The sequence below is a fragment of the Megalobrama amblycephala genome, linkage group LG3 (assembly GCF_018812025.1).
Source record: "Megalobrama amblycephala isolate DHTTF-2021 linkage group LG3, ASM1881202v1, whole genome shotgun sequence".
In the NCBI taxonomy this organism is placed as follows: domain Eukaryota; kingdom Metazoa; phylum Chordata; class Actinopteri; order Cypriniformes; family Xenocyprididae; genus Megalobrama; species Megalobrama amblycephala.
Window position 1 is genome coordinate 44,318,184 of NC_063046.1, and position 15,043 is coordinate 44,333,226.

Genomic DNA, 15,043 nt, shown 5'->3' on the forward strand with positions numbered 1-15,043 from the left:
TGGCCTTATCACATACATAAAGAACACAAGCAAATGCGTATGTGCACATCTACACAAACACTGTTCTCTGATAGCATCAATCATCTGTAGGAATCAGTGTGTTGCATGACTCATTTTACATTTCATAATGCATAAAATAAATCAAAGTTATTGGTTTCTTATCGTACAAAAGGGGGAATGTGCAAAATCATGCATTTTCAAACACAAAACATGACATGTTTGTCAAGCAATGCTCACATCATATTTTCTCCTTCAGAACTATATGCAAATAATGGAGCATAGTGACCTTGTGATGCGGGAACAGATGTGGCTCCCAGCGAGCAAGCAAGCACTTCAACAAGTGCAGATATCCTAAAGTGTGAATTTGCTGTAAATGCAGTGCTGGAAGGCGAGAAAATCATGGCTGAGCTTACATCGCCACAATATCTCTAATAAGTAACACACACACACACACACACACACACACACACACACAAACACTTGTTTTTGTGAATTGTGGGGACATTCCATAGGCGTAATGGTTTTTATACTGAACAAACTGTATTTTCTACAAACACACACACACACACACACACACACACACACACACACACACACACACACACACACACACACACACACACACACACACACACACACACACACACACACACACACACTCACTCACTGGTTTGTTTTGCTATCTTAGTGAGGACATTCCATAGGCGTAATGATTTGTACAAACTGTATATTGTATCCCCCTACACTACCCCTACTCCTAAACCTACCCATCACAGAAAACATTCTGCAGTTTTACATTTTTAATAACGTTTAGGATGTTTTTAAAGCTATTTTAAATATGAGGACTCATGAAATGTCCTCATATTTCATGTTTACGTCGTAATACCAGTGTAATACCCATGTCATTATACAAATTTGTGTCCTCATAAATCACAAAAACAAGCACGCACACACACACACACACACACACACACACACACACACACACACACACACACACACACACACACACACACACACACGTCTCAATCTCTGAGATGAGACACTTGTCAAAGAGGAAATTTTTCCATCTCATGATATTGGAAGAGACCATATCATATTCACTGATATCCTGTAGTATGAATATTAACTGTTGTCTGGGTCTGCCTATGAACAGAAATTACAGGAAATTAAAGTTCACAGATCAGCCTTGAAAAAAAAAAAAAAAAAAAACAACAACAAAAAACACTAGACGTTAAGTAAATACAAACAATAGCACTAGAAACTGCACCAGTTCCAGGAAAAATTAGAAAAATGGAACCTGAGGGGGAAAAAATGAGCTTCTTAAAAGTATGTGTTTGCACAAAGCTTTTCATCTGTATATAACTTGCTTGCTATAACTTTTTTTTCAGTAAAAATGTATGGAATTCTTGTAGTTTACTTTACCTTAGGATTAAAATTCAGAATTTTTAGCTAAATCAGTCTTGTTGCAGGTGATATCCAAAGATGGCCTTGCAAGAACATTGATCAAACAATTAAAAACATGTAACACAATACCCAAAACGCCTCTCGAACAGCATACATATTGATGTATATCAGACCTGAACATAGTACTCATATGTAGATAAAAGATTAAAAGTGTAGAACTGGTGCAATCAGTCAGTGCATGTGGATTTTTTAGTTGCCATTAAAGTGATGCCACAAAATTGCAGGTAATATGCAGTGTGTGAATTGTTTTGCAATAAATAATGTTTACAAAATGTTTTATTTTTGTCTGGCTCCAAAACAAACTCTGTACAAACTCTGTGAATTATAAGCCAGCTTCTTTGATATGCAAGTAAAGGTGTTGCTTCCCAACATCTGCTGCTTTGGCTGTGGATGATAGATCCCCTGCCCTAGCAAGGGCCGAATTTGTTTTGCTAACAAGCATGTCTATGCAAATGAATTAAATTAGCCAAGTGCTATTTGATACAGTCTATTTGATTGACCAATCATATCACTGTCCCTAAAAGCTCTCACATTTTTTTCATTGTTTCCCGCTTCTTGAAAAATACCTGAAATGTGTTACTGCCTGTGAACAAGTGGACTTTCTTTCACGAAAAGATGAAGCAGCAAAAAAAAAAAAAGCAAGAAAAAAAAAAAAAAAAAAAAGCTGTGCGATAGATTCTTTCTCTGCCGGGCGAAACCAAGGGATTCAAACATCAAACCCCGTCAACAAGGCACCTTTTCCAAGTCACTGATTACAGCTGCTCTTCCATCTGTGCTGGGTTTGAAGAGTGCGACTCGCATATGTGTGTAAGAGAGTGTGTGGAAACTCAATCAGAACAAACTGCTTCCCAACAGGTAGAGTTTAGCAGTCAATATGTCTCACCTCTGTGTCCTGCAGTCCACTGGGGGATTCCAAGCTAAAAGCTTTATCAGTATCACAGCCACAGCTTAGAAAAGTTGAAAATTGTTTCAGAGGGCCCAGACATTGACAAAAGCCTCATGGAACTTATGACAGTTTTAAATCAAAACTAACCTCTAAGTCAAATGGATGATTTTCTCTGCAATATTAAAATATTAATGAGGAGCTTCTCTTACAGTGTTTCTCCTTACAATAAGAGCATGTTGAAATTGAATTTAATGAAGATTGGTTTCACTCTAACCTTCAGTAAAACTGTTGCATTTTAGTTTTGCCGAGTTACACATTAGTGTAATTTTTTGTGACAGTTCAATGATGTTTCCAAGAACTCATCCAAGGTTTTCATCTACAGTCTCATAACTGAGAAATGCCATAATAGTTTTTCCTCTTTATTTTTGTGATAGAACCTTCAAATGAACATGACACTTAATTTCTGGCTCAACAAAGACAAGACGTTACATGGGACTGTACGATACATTTAATCTCATTTTCTGTTTTATGACACCGGAAGACATAAAAGTATATTTTGAAAACTGACACATTTGGCTTCCAAGAAACCGAATGTGAATCTTCAGAGAGCCTGCTTTCAAAGACTCAGGAAACGGAGACAGACAAATGCTTTTTTCATTCTTTCTACATAAACAAATACATACGCACACAGTGGATTTTTAAAAGCCTCTCTGAACTCCAGGTTTTCCATAGAAGTCATGTTTCTACCCTCTGGCAATATCTAAACAGCAGACAATAAGCAGTCAGCATGCACACTTTAGCTATGAGTGCAATCTTTAATCTTCTGTGTTTATGGCACCTGCTATTTGCAGAGAGATGGGATGTGGAAATGTTTCCCTTCTCCCATGGCACCCTTGACACTGTCAAATCACAAGGGAGTATTCGACAGAGTAAAATATATGCCATTCACACATCTCATGGAAAGGAACGTGTTTTCCGTGTGTATTGGTCGCTTAGCAGACGTTTGCTTAACTCCTTGGACTACTAAAGTTTTCTTTTTTTCTTTTTCTTTTTTTTTCAAAATGCAAGTAATAACAAAGATCTATTAAGAGAACACTTTCTGGCATAATCATCAAGTTATCACAGCCCAGGAGATTTATTTATTCATTACTACATGGAAGATTAGGTTGGAGGCAGAATTGCATTTTAAGAACTGCAACTAAGCAAAAAAAAAAAAAAAAGAAGCTAAAAAGCCAGAGAAATTCCCAAAGGTTAAAGAGGATGATACCAAAACAACACCCTATAAATCAAGGACCATGATCAGACTTTACAGAATTAATTAATTTAGTTTATAATTAGTCACATGATCATACTTGCATGGAGCAAGTAGAGCAGAGCAAGCGTTTTCAATTCATTCCTATGGAAGTTGAGCTTCACACGCTGTGTTAATTATGGGATTTACAACTGACTGGAGAAAGCATTGAGAGCTTCAAAATGTTGGACACTTCTCAACTTATCAAGTGAAAAACATGGGCAGCATCCAATCGCTGTAAGGTTCAGGTAGTGACTTGAGTCTTGAGCCTTTAAAAATATGCAGATTGTGTGGGAGTTTATGCTGGATTTAGTCCGCTTTCCTCTTTCCAACTGTAATCACTTGTATCTGTGATGATTATTTTGCCCATGTGTTGAAATAAACACAGATTAAACACACAGATTTTTCATCTGAGTAAAAGACACACCTGAAAGAAGAGGTATTTTAGCATTGTCAGCAGCACTGAGCAAAGTTTTGTCGCTGTAGTGGACATTCACTGTTAGTTTTTATTGTCACTGTTTTGCCTTAGTTCTAGTAATTCATTAGTTGCCGCCATCCAGAGAGGACATTATAAAGGAGCTATTTCAGGGGGTTCCATTCCTGGAATGACGATCTGCTTCTTGGGCTTGATGACCTCTTCCTTATATTGCTGCCAGCAGGCAACTCCAGCTGCACGCTGCAGCAATATATATCGATTATGCACTGTGGCTCGTGGGTTCCCCCATGATAGTGGGGGTGGTCGAAAAGGACTTTGACATCACCAACTGCATGCCCACTTCTCTTGTTCAAGGGTCCATCCACCCAGAGTACGTCCTCACCCCCGAGCACACCTCAGACCCAGAGTCCAAGTAACCCTCTGCAATGCCCATCACGGACATCCTGCCAGAGCCCACCACAGACACAGAGCTTAAGCCCGCCTCGAAGCCAGTGCCAGAGCCTATGCCTAAGCACAACATTCCCCTGGAGCCTGGGAAGTCTGACCAGGTGCATGAGCTGGCTACATCGTCTGTCCCTGTGGGCATCCTAGTGGAGTACAAAGGGATTAATTGGAGCCCTGCCCATACTCCCGCTGCTGAGGGTCAGCTGTGCCTGGCTTCTGTGCTGTTTAATGAGGATTTGAAAAAGGTAATCCCCAAAACATCATGTATCTGCTGGTCCTGTCATCCTTGTGGCTCCACAGGGCTCCCTTGTCCCTCCGGCTCTGCCTTGGTCAGTCTTCGCTCTGCCTGCATCACAGACTTCCAGTTGCTTCCACACCACCACCCCTTCGGCTCCGTCGGGCTCCACCCTTTCATACAGCTTTAACTTTTGTCCTTGGTCCCACCGGCTGCTCCTCAGTCCTCCGGCACTCTGGCCTGGCCGCTCATCACCGCGGCTCTGCCTTGGCCTTCAGGTCCTACGGTGTTGCCTGGTCTCTGTGTCTCCTCGGCTTTACCTGAGTCTCCAAGTCTCCTGGCACCACCGCTGATGGTCAGATCTCCGACTCCAAACTGGCTCCTCCCACCATCGGTTCCGCCTTGGGCCTTCATCATGACTGGGCTTCGGGTTGTCATTTGGATCCTTCTTTCATCAGCTTCTCCCTGAGTCCTTACTCCATCATTCCCGCTGTGGTATTTCCATCTACCGGCTAACCACGTCATCCTCCAGAGCCATGAATAATTTGTGAATAACATTATATATGGAAAACATAATATTATTGTAATATAATAATAATAAAACTAATTTAAAAATTGATTTCTTTCTTTATCAGTAGCAGTATAGTGGGAGGTTGTTTTGTGGGTAATCACTTTACGTTTATTTTATTTGAAGGGACCTAGGTCTACATATATAATACAGACATAAGATGGCTTCCAGCAACACATTATTTACCTTAAATAATAAATTATTCAGAAAGGGTTGGCTCACCAGAGAGACATATTCCTCTCCTCTGAAGAGGATCAAAGGGAAAGCTTTGACTGTTTGCATAGTGCTGTATCTGTGAATGAATCTTTTTTCAACCATGGCTGACAAAGACACAGGCCAACTCATCACATGACAGCAGTGGTGGCAAGTATGAAGCTGCCAAAGCTCTTATGGGGATTTCTGCGACTTACAAATAAGTGCCTCTTCTGCCCCCTTTGTTCATTTCTCTCTTTGATGGTTTTGAGTGATTCATGGTAATATGTAAATAATAATAATAATAATAATCAACATTGTGGGAGGTGTTTAGTTAGGGTTAGGCACCTTAATAGTCATTTACTTTATCACAGTGTAAATTAGGAGATAAATTTAATCCTGTCAAAATCTACCCAATATGAAGTCCTCCACATCATAATTTGAATTGGTTTTTCGCATTAGCCTCACTGACGTCCTCGAACTAGCAACATAGCTGATTCATATTCTACAATTGGATTAATGCATATTCAGATAAGCTTCGAATAGTGTTATGAGCTGATTTCCACTCTGCCTTGCACTTGCAAAAGAGCAAAATTAAACATTGCATTTTTGCAGCCCTTGGGTTTGCAGAACAGACAAACATGGAAGATTCTTAATGTCAAATTTCACACAACAGTAAGCTGCTTTCTGAGCATTTTCTAAAGAATCGTGTACAAAATAGGAAAATCTAATTGCTCAGAGGTTGCTCTTTTCATAGCTCAGGAGACTTATATTTCATATAAGTATCAACTTTGTCTCAAATGTTTCTAATTCCTTATTAAATTTAAATATAGACACTTGTAGACATATACATATAGAGCTATAAAAAGAAGGTACATAACGTAGCTCAGATAACATGATCTTGCAAGAAATTAAGAAATGTTTGAGTTCTACTCGCAGACTTCTGTATATATTGGCAAATTAAAAAAAATAAATAAAAAAACTGTTTGAGACATTCTTGAGATCTCTTTTGAAACTCTAGAGACACATGTGAGATTACTAGGGTCTTTTACTTAGATGAAAAATCAAACTCAATCTCGTGAGAAAACACAGCTAAACCTGTCCATCAGTGGGGTGTAAGCAGCTGATCTCAGAAATGAGATCATACAAATTCATATGAATTAGCCACCATTTCGCCAAACGTGCTAATTGCCAAGGGAGTGTGTTGGAATGATGGAAGCCTCTATGCTCTCAATGTCATGTCATTGTTGTCTATAAAAAACAACTGAAATATTAAAGAGATCTCGTTTGATTTTTTTTTTCTTTTCTTTTTGCATTCATTTACACTTTTTGGAGTTACACTTTCCTACTCAAGAATACCTTAATTTTGTTGATAAAGTGATAAATCTCAATGCTGAATATCATAATGTTGATAATGTATGATAGTCCATTATTAAAAAACAAAACAAAAACAAAAAACAGTGGCCTACAAGAAGTCTTCATTCGTAACTACTAAAGATATACATTTTTAGTACATAAACTGAGTTCACAGGAGGAAGTCATATTTTCAATACATGCCTCTAGTGCTCTAATTCCTGCGAGTGGTTTGACTGTACAAGTTCACTTGTTAAATCTCCGGCCTTGCAGTTCAATTGTAAAATTACCATACTATGAGCAACAGGATTCAACTATGTTAATTGCCTTTGACAGATATTTGTGGTACCGCCCCACTTTCAAATGAGCACAAAGAATGGGCTGTAAAATCAAAAATGCATTTGAAAGAAGTCTTAAGTATGTGTCTGTGTGGGGATGGAGGACTGAAAGTAATGTGGATGTATTGGTGCATTACAGTAAATAATGCAGTGTGGAGAAATACAACAGCACTCTGTCTGAAGTGTCTGCTATTTTTCAGCAGCTGACAGACTACTTTTTCAGGTCAATGTAAAAAAAAATGTCTTAACCTAGATCATTGCTAGAACACAATTTACAAAGCACTCAAAGCAATGGCAATGCAATGTATAAAATGCAAGCACAGCACTTTCCTAATTTGCTTTTTCCTTTATAGAGGAAGCAAGAGGGAGAGAGAGAGAGTTTGCCATCAACATAACATTTGTACTTGTGCTCATAAAGGCGTTTTACTTAGCAGCTCTCTGCAAGTCCATTAAAGCTCTCGACACAGCTAGTCTGATGAAGAGAGGCAGTTTTAGGTCCATGATCATCTCTGCAGCACCGACCAACACTTAAAGCTTATGGAGATGCCTCTTATAATAATTTGATGTTCCTTATTTGTTTTCCCCTGATTTAAATATTAATACTGAGAAAAATGTATAGGTTTCCATGCATATGTAATACCCTAACTAAAAGAAGCTTCATATGCTCACAGAAGCTGCATTTATTTGAACAAAATGCAGTAACCTGTAATATTGTGAAATATTACAAATTAAAATAGCAGAATTATTTGATGAATAAAGTAAAAAACAAAAATATTTTAGAGATTGTTGTAATGAAAAAATGTTGTCTATAATTTTTTTTTCAATAGAATGCATCCTTGCTAAATAAAAAGTAATAATTAACAAAAAACAAAAAAAAAAAAAAAAAAACATACTGACCCTAAACTTTTGAATGGTGGTGTACATCCAGTGGGGTCCAAAAGTCTGAGACCACACTGAAAACCCCAGAAATTTTAGGCTTTATGGCAGCAAAAAATTGAAATGAAGAATTAGTGTGTGACTAATAATTCTTGGATACAAGTCATGCAGTTCGTGAGGGCAAGATCATTAACGGAAGGAAATCCAAACATTCGCCTATCATTCATCGACCTTAAATATGGCTTATTCACTTGAAACATGTAAGTAGTAGCAACTTTTCAAGTCCGCTAATGTTAGCTTAGTCCTAGGGTGCGTCTCAATCAGCTCCCTCCCAGCAAGCAATAGCCGTCATTTCACCGTCTCGGTTAACTATAAACCCGATAGAGTCCGGCTCTGAGTAACCCACTTTTAGCCAAAATAATCTTTACATAATCTGACATCATCAAATACACATAAAGAACTATCTCCGATCAGCATGCGACAGATATGGGGGTATGGGATGCCAGAAGGGCCAGAAAGTCATTGATCTTTGTTCTCAATCAGGATAGGTGCAGTTTTGTTTTTATTTACATTTGTATTATTAATTTGAAGTTTGCTGAATAAAAGTTCTGTCATGACAACTCTCTGAGTAATGGGTATGACAATGTTGATATGTTTGGCCTTGACAGAATACATCTGCTACGCTGCTGCTGCTTTTATTGCTGCTGCTGCTGCAGAGCAAGTACGAGATTTGCTACTGCCAATACATACATGACATGCTGCTATGAGCAAGTAAGACATGCTGCTGCTATACAATATAGTGTACATAAATTACCTGTAGCAGATCTATACAGGTGGAGCTGGGGAAGGTGGAGGGTTTCTGAAAGCGTGCTGCACTGCTAAGGCAAATGCTACTCATGTATTTGAAGACTGAGCATGCAAGCTCATTGGCTACTAATACAGCAGGAACCAATCATTTGTGTCCAATAGATAATTATGTGATTACGAGCAGTTGAGTTAAGGACCCATTAGCCTGCCCACTTAGAGTTTCATGACAGAACTTTGTATTTTTCTTTCATTGCATTGGTTTTGTGTCGTTATTTTGGTGGTCGAAAAAATATCAGTTTGATTTGTATTTTTGACCTGTTTTTTTGAGTCAATTTGATTTTTTTTTTTGGCATCAATTGGACATCAGCATGCGGACGTCAAATTGACGTCAACAAATTTACAGTATGTCAATTTGATGGGATTTTTTCGACATCAATTGGACATCAGTGTGTGGACTTCAAATTGATGTAAAAAAATTGACATCAATTTGATGTAAAAAAATTGACCAATTAGATGTAAAAAAATTGACCAATTAGATGTCAAAAATTGACGTCAATTTGATGTCAAAAATTTACGTCAATTTGATGTCAAAATATTGATGTCAATTTGACGTCAAAATATTGATGTCAACAAACCAGCATGTGTGTGTGTGTGTGTGTGAGAGAGATTTTGGTTGGGTGACAGTTGTAGGTTACAGTTTGACAAGTTTACAGTTTGACAAAAGCACAATGTTGTGTTTTATTGTGAGTGTACACAAATATAAGTAAACACTTTGCAGTTTGAAAGATGTCCTGTATGAACAAAATGACGGAGTATGTTTTTATGTTTCCACTGTTCGATCGCGCCCGCGCCTCTCTCACACACACACTCATTCACACACGCTGGTTTGTTGAATTCTGACTGCACGCAGATAGATGAGAGAGAGAGCGAGGAGTGTGGTGCTTAAAACATTAGGATACCTTTGAACGGACGACAGTTTTCTGCCCCACTTTTACAATCTCCAGGTCCTGGACCCATCCATCTGTAAAAAAGACCTGGGCCTGCTGCAGCGACTTGAAGTTACTGAAAACTTAGTGTGTGTATGCACTAACACTTAATATCATGTAGTTGTGTGTGTGTATGTGTGTGTGTGTGTGTGTGTATTTATATATATTATATATTTAATATGGGTGCTGGATGTTGGGCAACAGTTTGACCTCCCTTGACCAGTCGCTCTGCTCTTAAGGATCCAATCCTTTGATTCCCTTTATTTTCTCGTCATATCTCGTCTTTGCATTAGGATTTAGTTTTAGGCGGTATGGTCCGATAATGTTTTCTTTAGCCCGCTGCGTTTTGTAGGATTATATTCTGTTTTTCACGCTAATTTTTAATTATTTTCATGCCAGAACACTAGCCTGCTATACCAGCCCATGTAAACGGGCCAAACATACCCATAATTCTTTGCGTTCTGATGACGTTGCAATTACAATTTTTGCGAATACTACACAATTGTAACGCGAACTGCAGTTTTAAGGCGAGAATGTAGTTGTTTAGACCTGAATTATGTGACTTATATTTAATCATAGCGCCTATTTTACAGTTTGTTTACATGTTTTCAGAGATGCGAGCTCCAGGCCATCGAGCTCCTTTATAGACATAATGTTTGTTGAGCAAAGAAAACCTTTTACTTTTTTTTTTTCTTCAAACATCAGCTCTTTATTTACCTTTGCATTGGAACGAAGCAGAGATCTCTAAACCGCGTGCACTTCATTCACAATAGAGGATTTATGAGGTTTGACTGACAGTTTGAGGATCCAATGGAGTTAGGGGGTTTTGTCACAAGCTCTTTAAAATCCTTTTCATTCGTTAAATATTTGTAAAACCCACATACAAGCGTAAAGGACGACCAAGCATTGTTTTTTTTTTTTTTTTTTGTTTTTTATAAATAAATAAATACATAAATAAAATAAAAACAAAAATGAGGAAATATATGACGTTCCCGCTTGACACTGATGATATATTCCTTAAATGTGTAGCATTTATTTTATTTTATTCATTTTTTTTTTTTTTGGCATTTGGTAATATCGGCGGCACAGTGGTTGGGAAATGTTGTAGAGCAGCTTTTGTATGTTTGACTGAATTGTACAATTGTGTTTATTTCATACTGTCATTTATAATGGCTATTGTTGTTAATTTATATTGCTGTTCAATAAATATTTAATATTAATATGTTGTATTTGGTATTGAGAAAGGGTCCATTACAGCGTATAATGTGGATTGAGTGAAAGTTGCATTAATACGCCATTAGATGACGGCAAAACTTTACTAGTGAATGAGACTCATTCAATGAGTCAGTCACAAGAGACTTTTAAATTGAAAGGAACTTTTGCAAAGGATGTTGTTGTAGCACTGTTATGGAAAAGTTCCTTAGCTGTAAAAAGGACAAATACAAAGATCGTTTTCATCAGCGGACGGATTTTTATAATGCATATGATATTATGGACATTGGCCTGAAGAGTGAAAGTAATATCAGACTCAGGTAGGCCTAATGCTCGCTCAGGCGATCTCTCTCTCTCTCTCTCTCTCTCTCTCTCTCTCTCTCTCTCTCACACACACACAGCATTTTTCACTTTTGGATTCAAGAAAAACTTCATCATTATGTAACTCATTAACCAATGTCATTGCAAATGCCATATGCACAGGTGTATTTGCCTCCATGACTAATTTACTCCATACTTAAAGTGTCTCATAATATGTATTAAGATAAAAATGAGTAGTACTCTGCTTCAGTTTATCTCAACATGACCACCATAAAGGGGAACCAACATTCTGTTTCACAACAAATTAAAATAGCTTTATATGGTGCTACGACTGGAGTCTTCATCTGAGTGCATCATTTGACACATACTATTAATATCCTAAGGTGAAATCTAAGTGGAAAATATAACTTTGCACATTAGAGCCTTTTTTTATCTGATGAGTGAGAAGCACTGCAAGCTTTAAAGTCTCACCTTTTTTAAATGCAAATCTACATGCGACATTACCACCTGAAGCATTTATGAAAAGCTTTTCTAATATGGTCAAACAGCTTTGTGTGTACTTAGTATTGTCCGATTGCACCTTGAGCTCTGGTGGTATCTTATCATTTCAAAGGCATTTAGTAGAGATGGCTTAAAGTGAAGTCTGCAATGTCTGATCAAATACGGGTAATGATATCTGAATGTTATGGAGTAAAGCCCTTAGCTGATGAATGAAGAATCTGATAAACATTTTTATGTGTGTGTGCGCATACATGTGAGAGACCATGAGGCTTTATGGTGAAGTGTGCACAAAAAAAAGTCTGAGAGAAAATAAATTCTTGTCCCTCCTCGCTTCCCCCTCTTCACTTACTTTGTAGTTGAGAGCACCTTTGCAGCCCAGACACTAGATACTCAAGTGTTCTTATGAGCCTCAAAGAGAAGGACAGATGTAACAGGGATTTCATGAGAATGAGTGATCGAGAGAGAGAAATAGAAAGAGCTCAAGGTGAATGGCTTGAGAATGCACATGTTGAGTGGCTTAGGCAAAAAGAAAGAAAGAGCGAGCAATGGGGAGGGTTAAGAGAGAGAGAGATCAGCAAAAATATAATAGTGTTGCAGAAGAATGATACATTTCAGGCTTTAGTGGGAGCCTGACAGGAGAGTATGAGGGATAGAGAAAGAGAGAGAGAGGGAACGGATAAAGGAATGGATGTCACTAGCCGTAGGCCGGGTGAAAAGGTGTCAGTCTCTCAAGTCGGACATGTCACTAGGAGTCTGGACATGAATCTTCCAGCTTAGGACAGACCTACCTGACAAGACAAGCATAGATATGCTAACATTAGCAGGGATGATACACACAAACACAAACACACACACACACACATACAATGATTTTTATACTGTACAAACTGTATACTATCCCCTAACCCTACCCCTTAACAGAAAACTACATGTAATATAATCATTATATTTAACATATAATATATTTAATAATAATAGGCTATAGTTACTCAAGTACTTTACACACCTACAGTTTTACACATATATTTAGCTGTTTTCTTTACAATGAATTTCCAGACTTTCAGACGATTAGAACACACGTAGATTATCAGACCCATGCTGGGTCTGTCGTGGTACATGACAGACACATTTGCAGCCACTTCCATAGTGTATTATGTGTAATATGCAGCTGAACGAGTGCTTAGGAGCCATTTTAGTAAATCCCCTTCCACCATCCGGCTTCCGCGCACCCCCTGCGTTTCAGGAGGAAATGCCTCTGCTTGAGTCTGTCAGTTTAAGGGCTTCTGAAGGGTGTAAATGTTTGGGTGTGCATGTTATCGGGAGCCTAGCATATGTGCTTGCATGAATGAGAGGCATGTTGGTGCAGAGGGAAATTAGTGTTTGGCTTTAAATAGATGATTACTGAAATTCTGAAAGAAGACTCATTTGTTCTTGTCTCAACATTTCTGCTTCTGATAGAAATGCCACACTAGAGCCACCTGCCTCTCCAGTAACTTTTTAATAAAAATAAATAAATATATAAATGAATAAACCCTGCAGTGTGTGTGTGTGTGTGTGTGTGTGTGTGTGTGTGTGTGTACAGCCTCCTGTTTGGCCTTCTGCTGTGTCTCCCCACAGAGATACCAAATGACTGCTGTAGTGTCAGTCCAAAATGTGTGCATTTGATAGAAAAGAAGAAAATCAACCTGAAAGTCAACCCTGAACAATGGATGCAAATAAGTATCAGCACTGTAATTTAATTTTTAATCAGCCACATGTATAGATATAAGCAAATATGTGTTCAAGTACACTTTAGGATGATTGTAAAATATTAACCTGCAGTTGTTCTGGGAAAAATATAAATCAGAAATAGTGGTATCTTATTGTCATATCTGATTGCAGTAGTCCAAATTCCACTTAAGAAAAAAAAAATTTACCTTGTTTTTTTGTTTGTTTGTTTGTTTTTTTAGTATATGGTATTGCAATAAATTGAAGTAATTTGATAGAGAACCACATAAATACAATGGGATAAGTGAATCATGCAGTAATCATGATATGTTGTAATATTGGATAGGGCTGGGTGATATATCGCATGCGATTGTCACGCGCATTTCGTCAGTAAAGCCGGTTCCCTGATTACCGCTAAATCGCCATCACCTGCTTTCAAATGTAGCGGCATTTAAAGTGCATATTGCAGGTTTAACATTTTTTTTTCCCGAGATGAATATATAACCTTGTACAAAAATACCATATAAAAAGGTACTGCAGGGTTTAAAAATGTTTTGCGAGACATAAGGGCATTAATTTAGTAGATAAAGTGACGGTCTCTGTAAAAACCGCTTTTTTTTCAGAGTCGCGTCATTTTACGTCACTACAGGGAGATGTTCGCAGAGCTCAGTGTTGATTCAGTGCAGAATATATTGGTATTTAGCAACAGCGGCCGTGAATCAGTGTGTTTTCGGTAGTTTTTGTATTCTATTTATCGTCGTAATGGTAAATTATTGTGTTTGTGGAGGTTGCACAAACTCCAGCCTGTCAGGACATCGAGTACAGAGGTTTACTAACAAGAAAAACTACGCTGCTATCTTCTGTGCCGGGGTTTGTTTTGTGCAGGTGAAGAGACGGGACTTCACTTCTGCATCTGCGTCGAAAAACGCGTTCATTTTAGACTGGAGGATTATCATCCTGGCGATATGATGGAGTTCAACATTGTAATACTTCTGTAAATGATTATATTAAATGAATAAACTTACACACGCTATGCTTCTTCACCGTTTTTACTTGAATCAATTTCAACACTGATGAATACAAATTATGTACATATGCATACAGTCTCACACAAAACAGTTTTGAATGATGTGCTGGTAATGTAAATACTCCAATTTCATGCATGCCATGTATGTAAACTTATATATACATTCAAGTTCACACAAAATCACGGCGTCATATACATCCTCACACTATCAGTGAATGGGCACGGAATAAACTCATAACACAGAATTAATGAATAAAGGATAACATGAAACATATGTTTGGCCGCCGGCGGGAGACATGATCACGGATCCGTCAGAGATGCAGCTCGATGAAGACTTACGGTGCACATTTTAAGTTTTGTGTTTGATTATTACATTTGCTAACTACCAAATCAGTA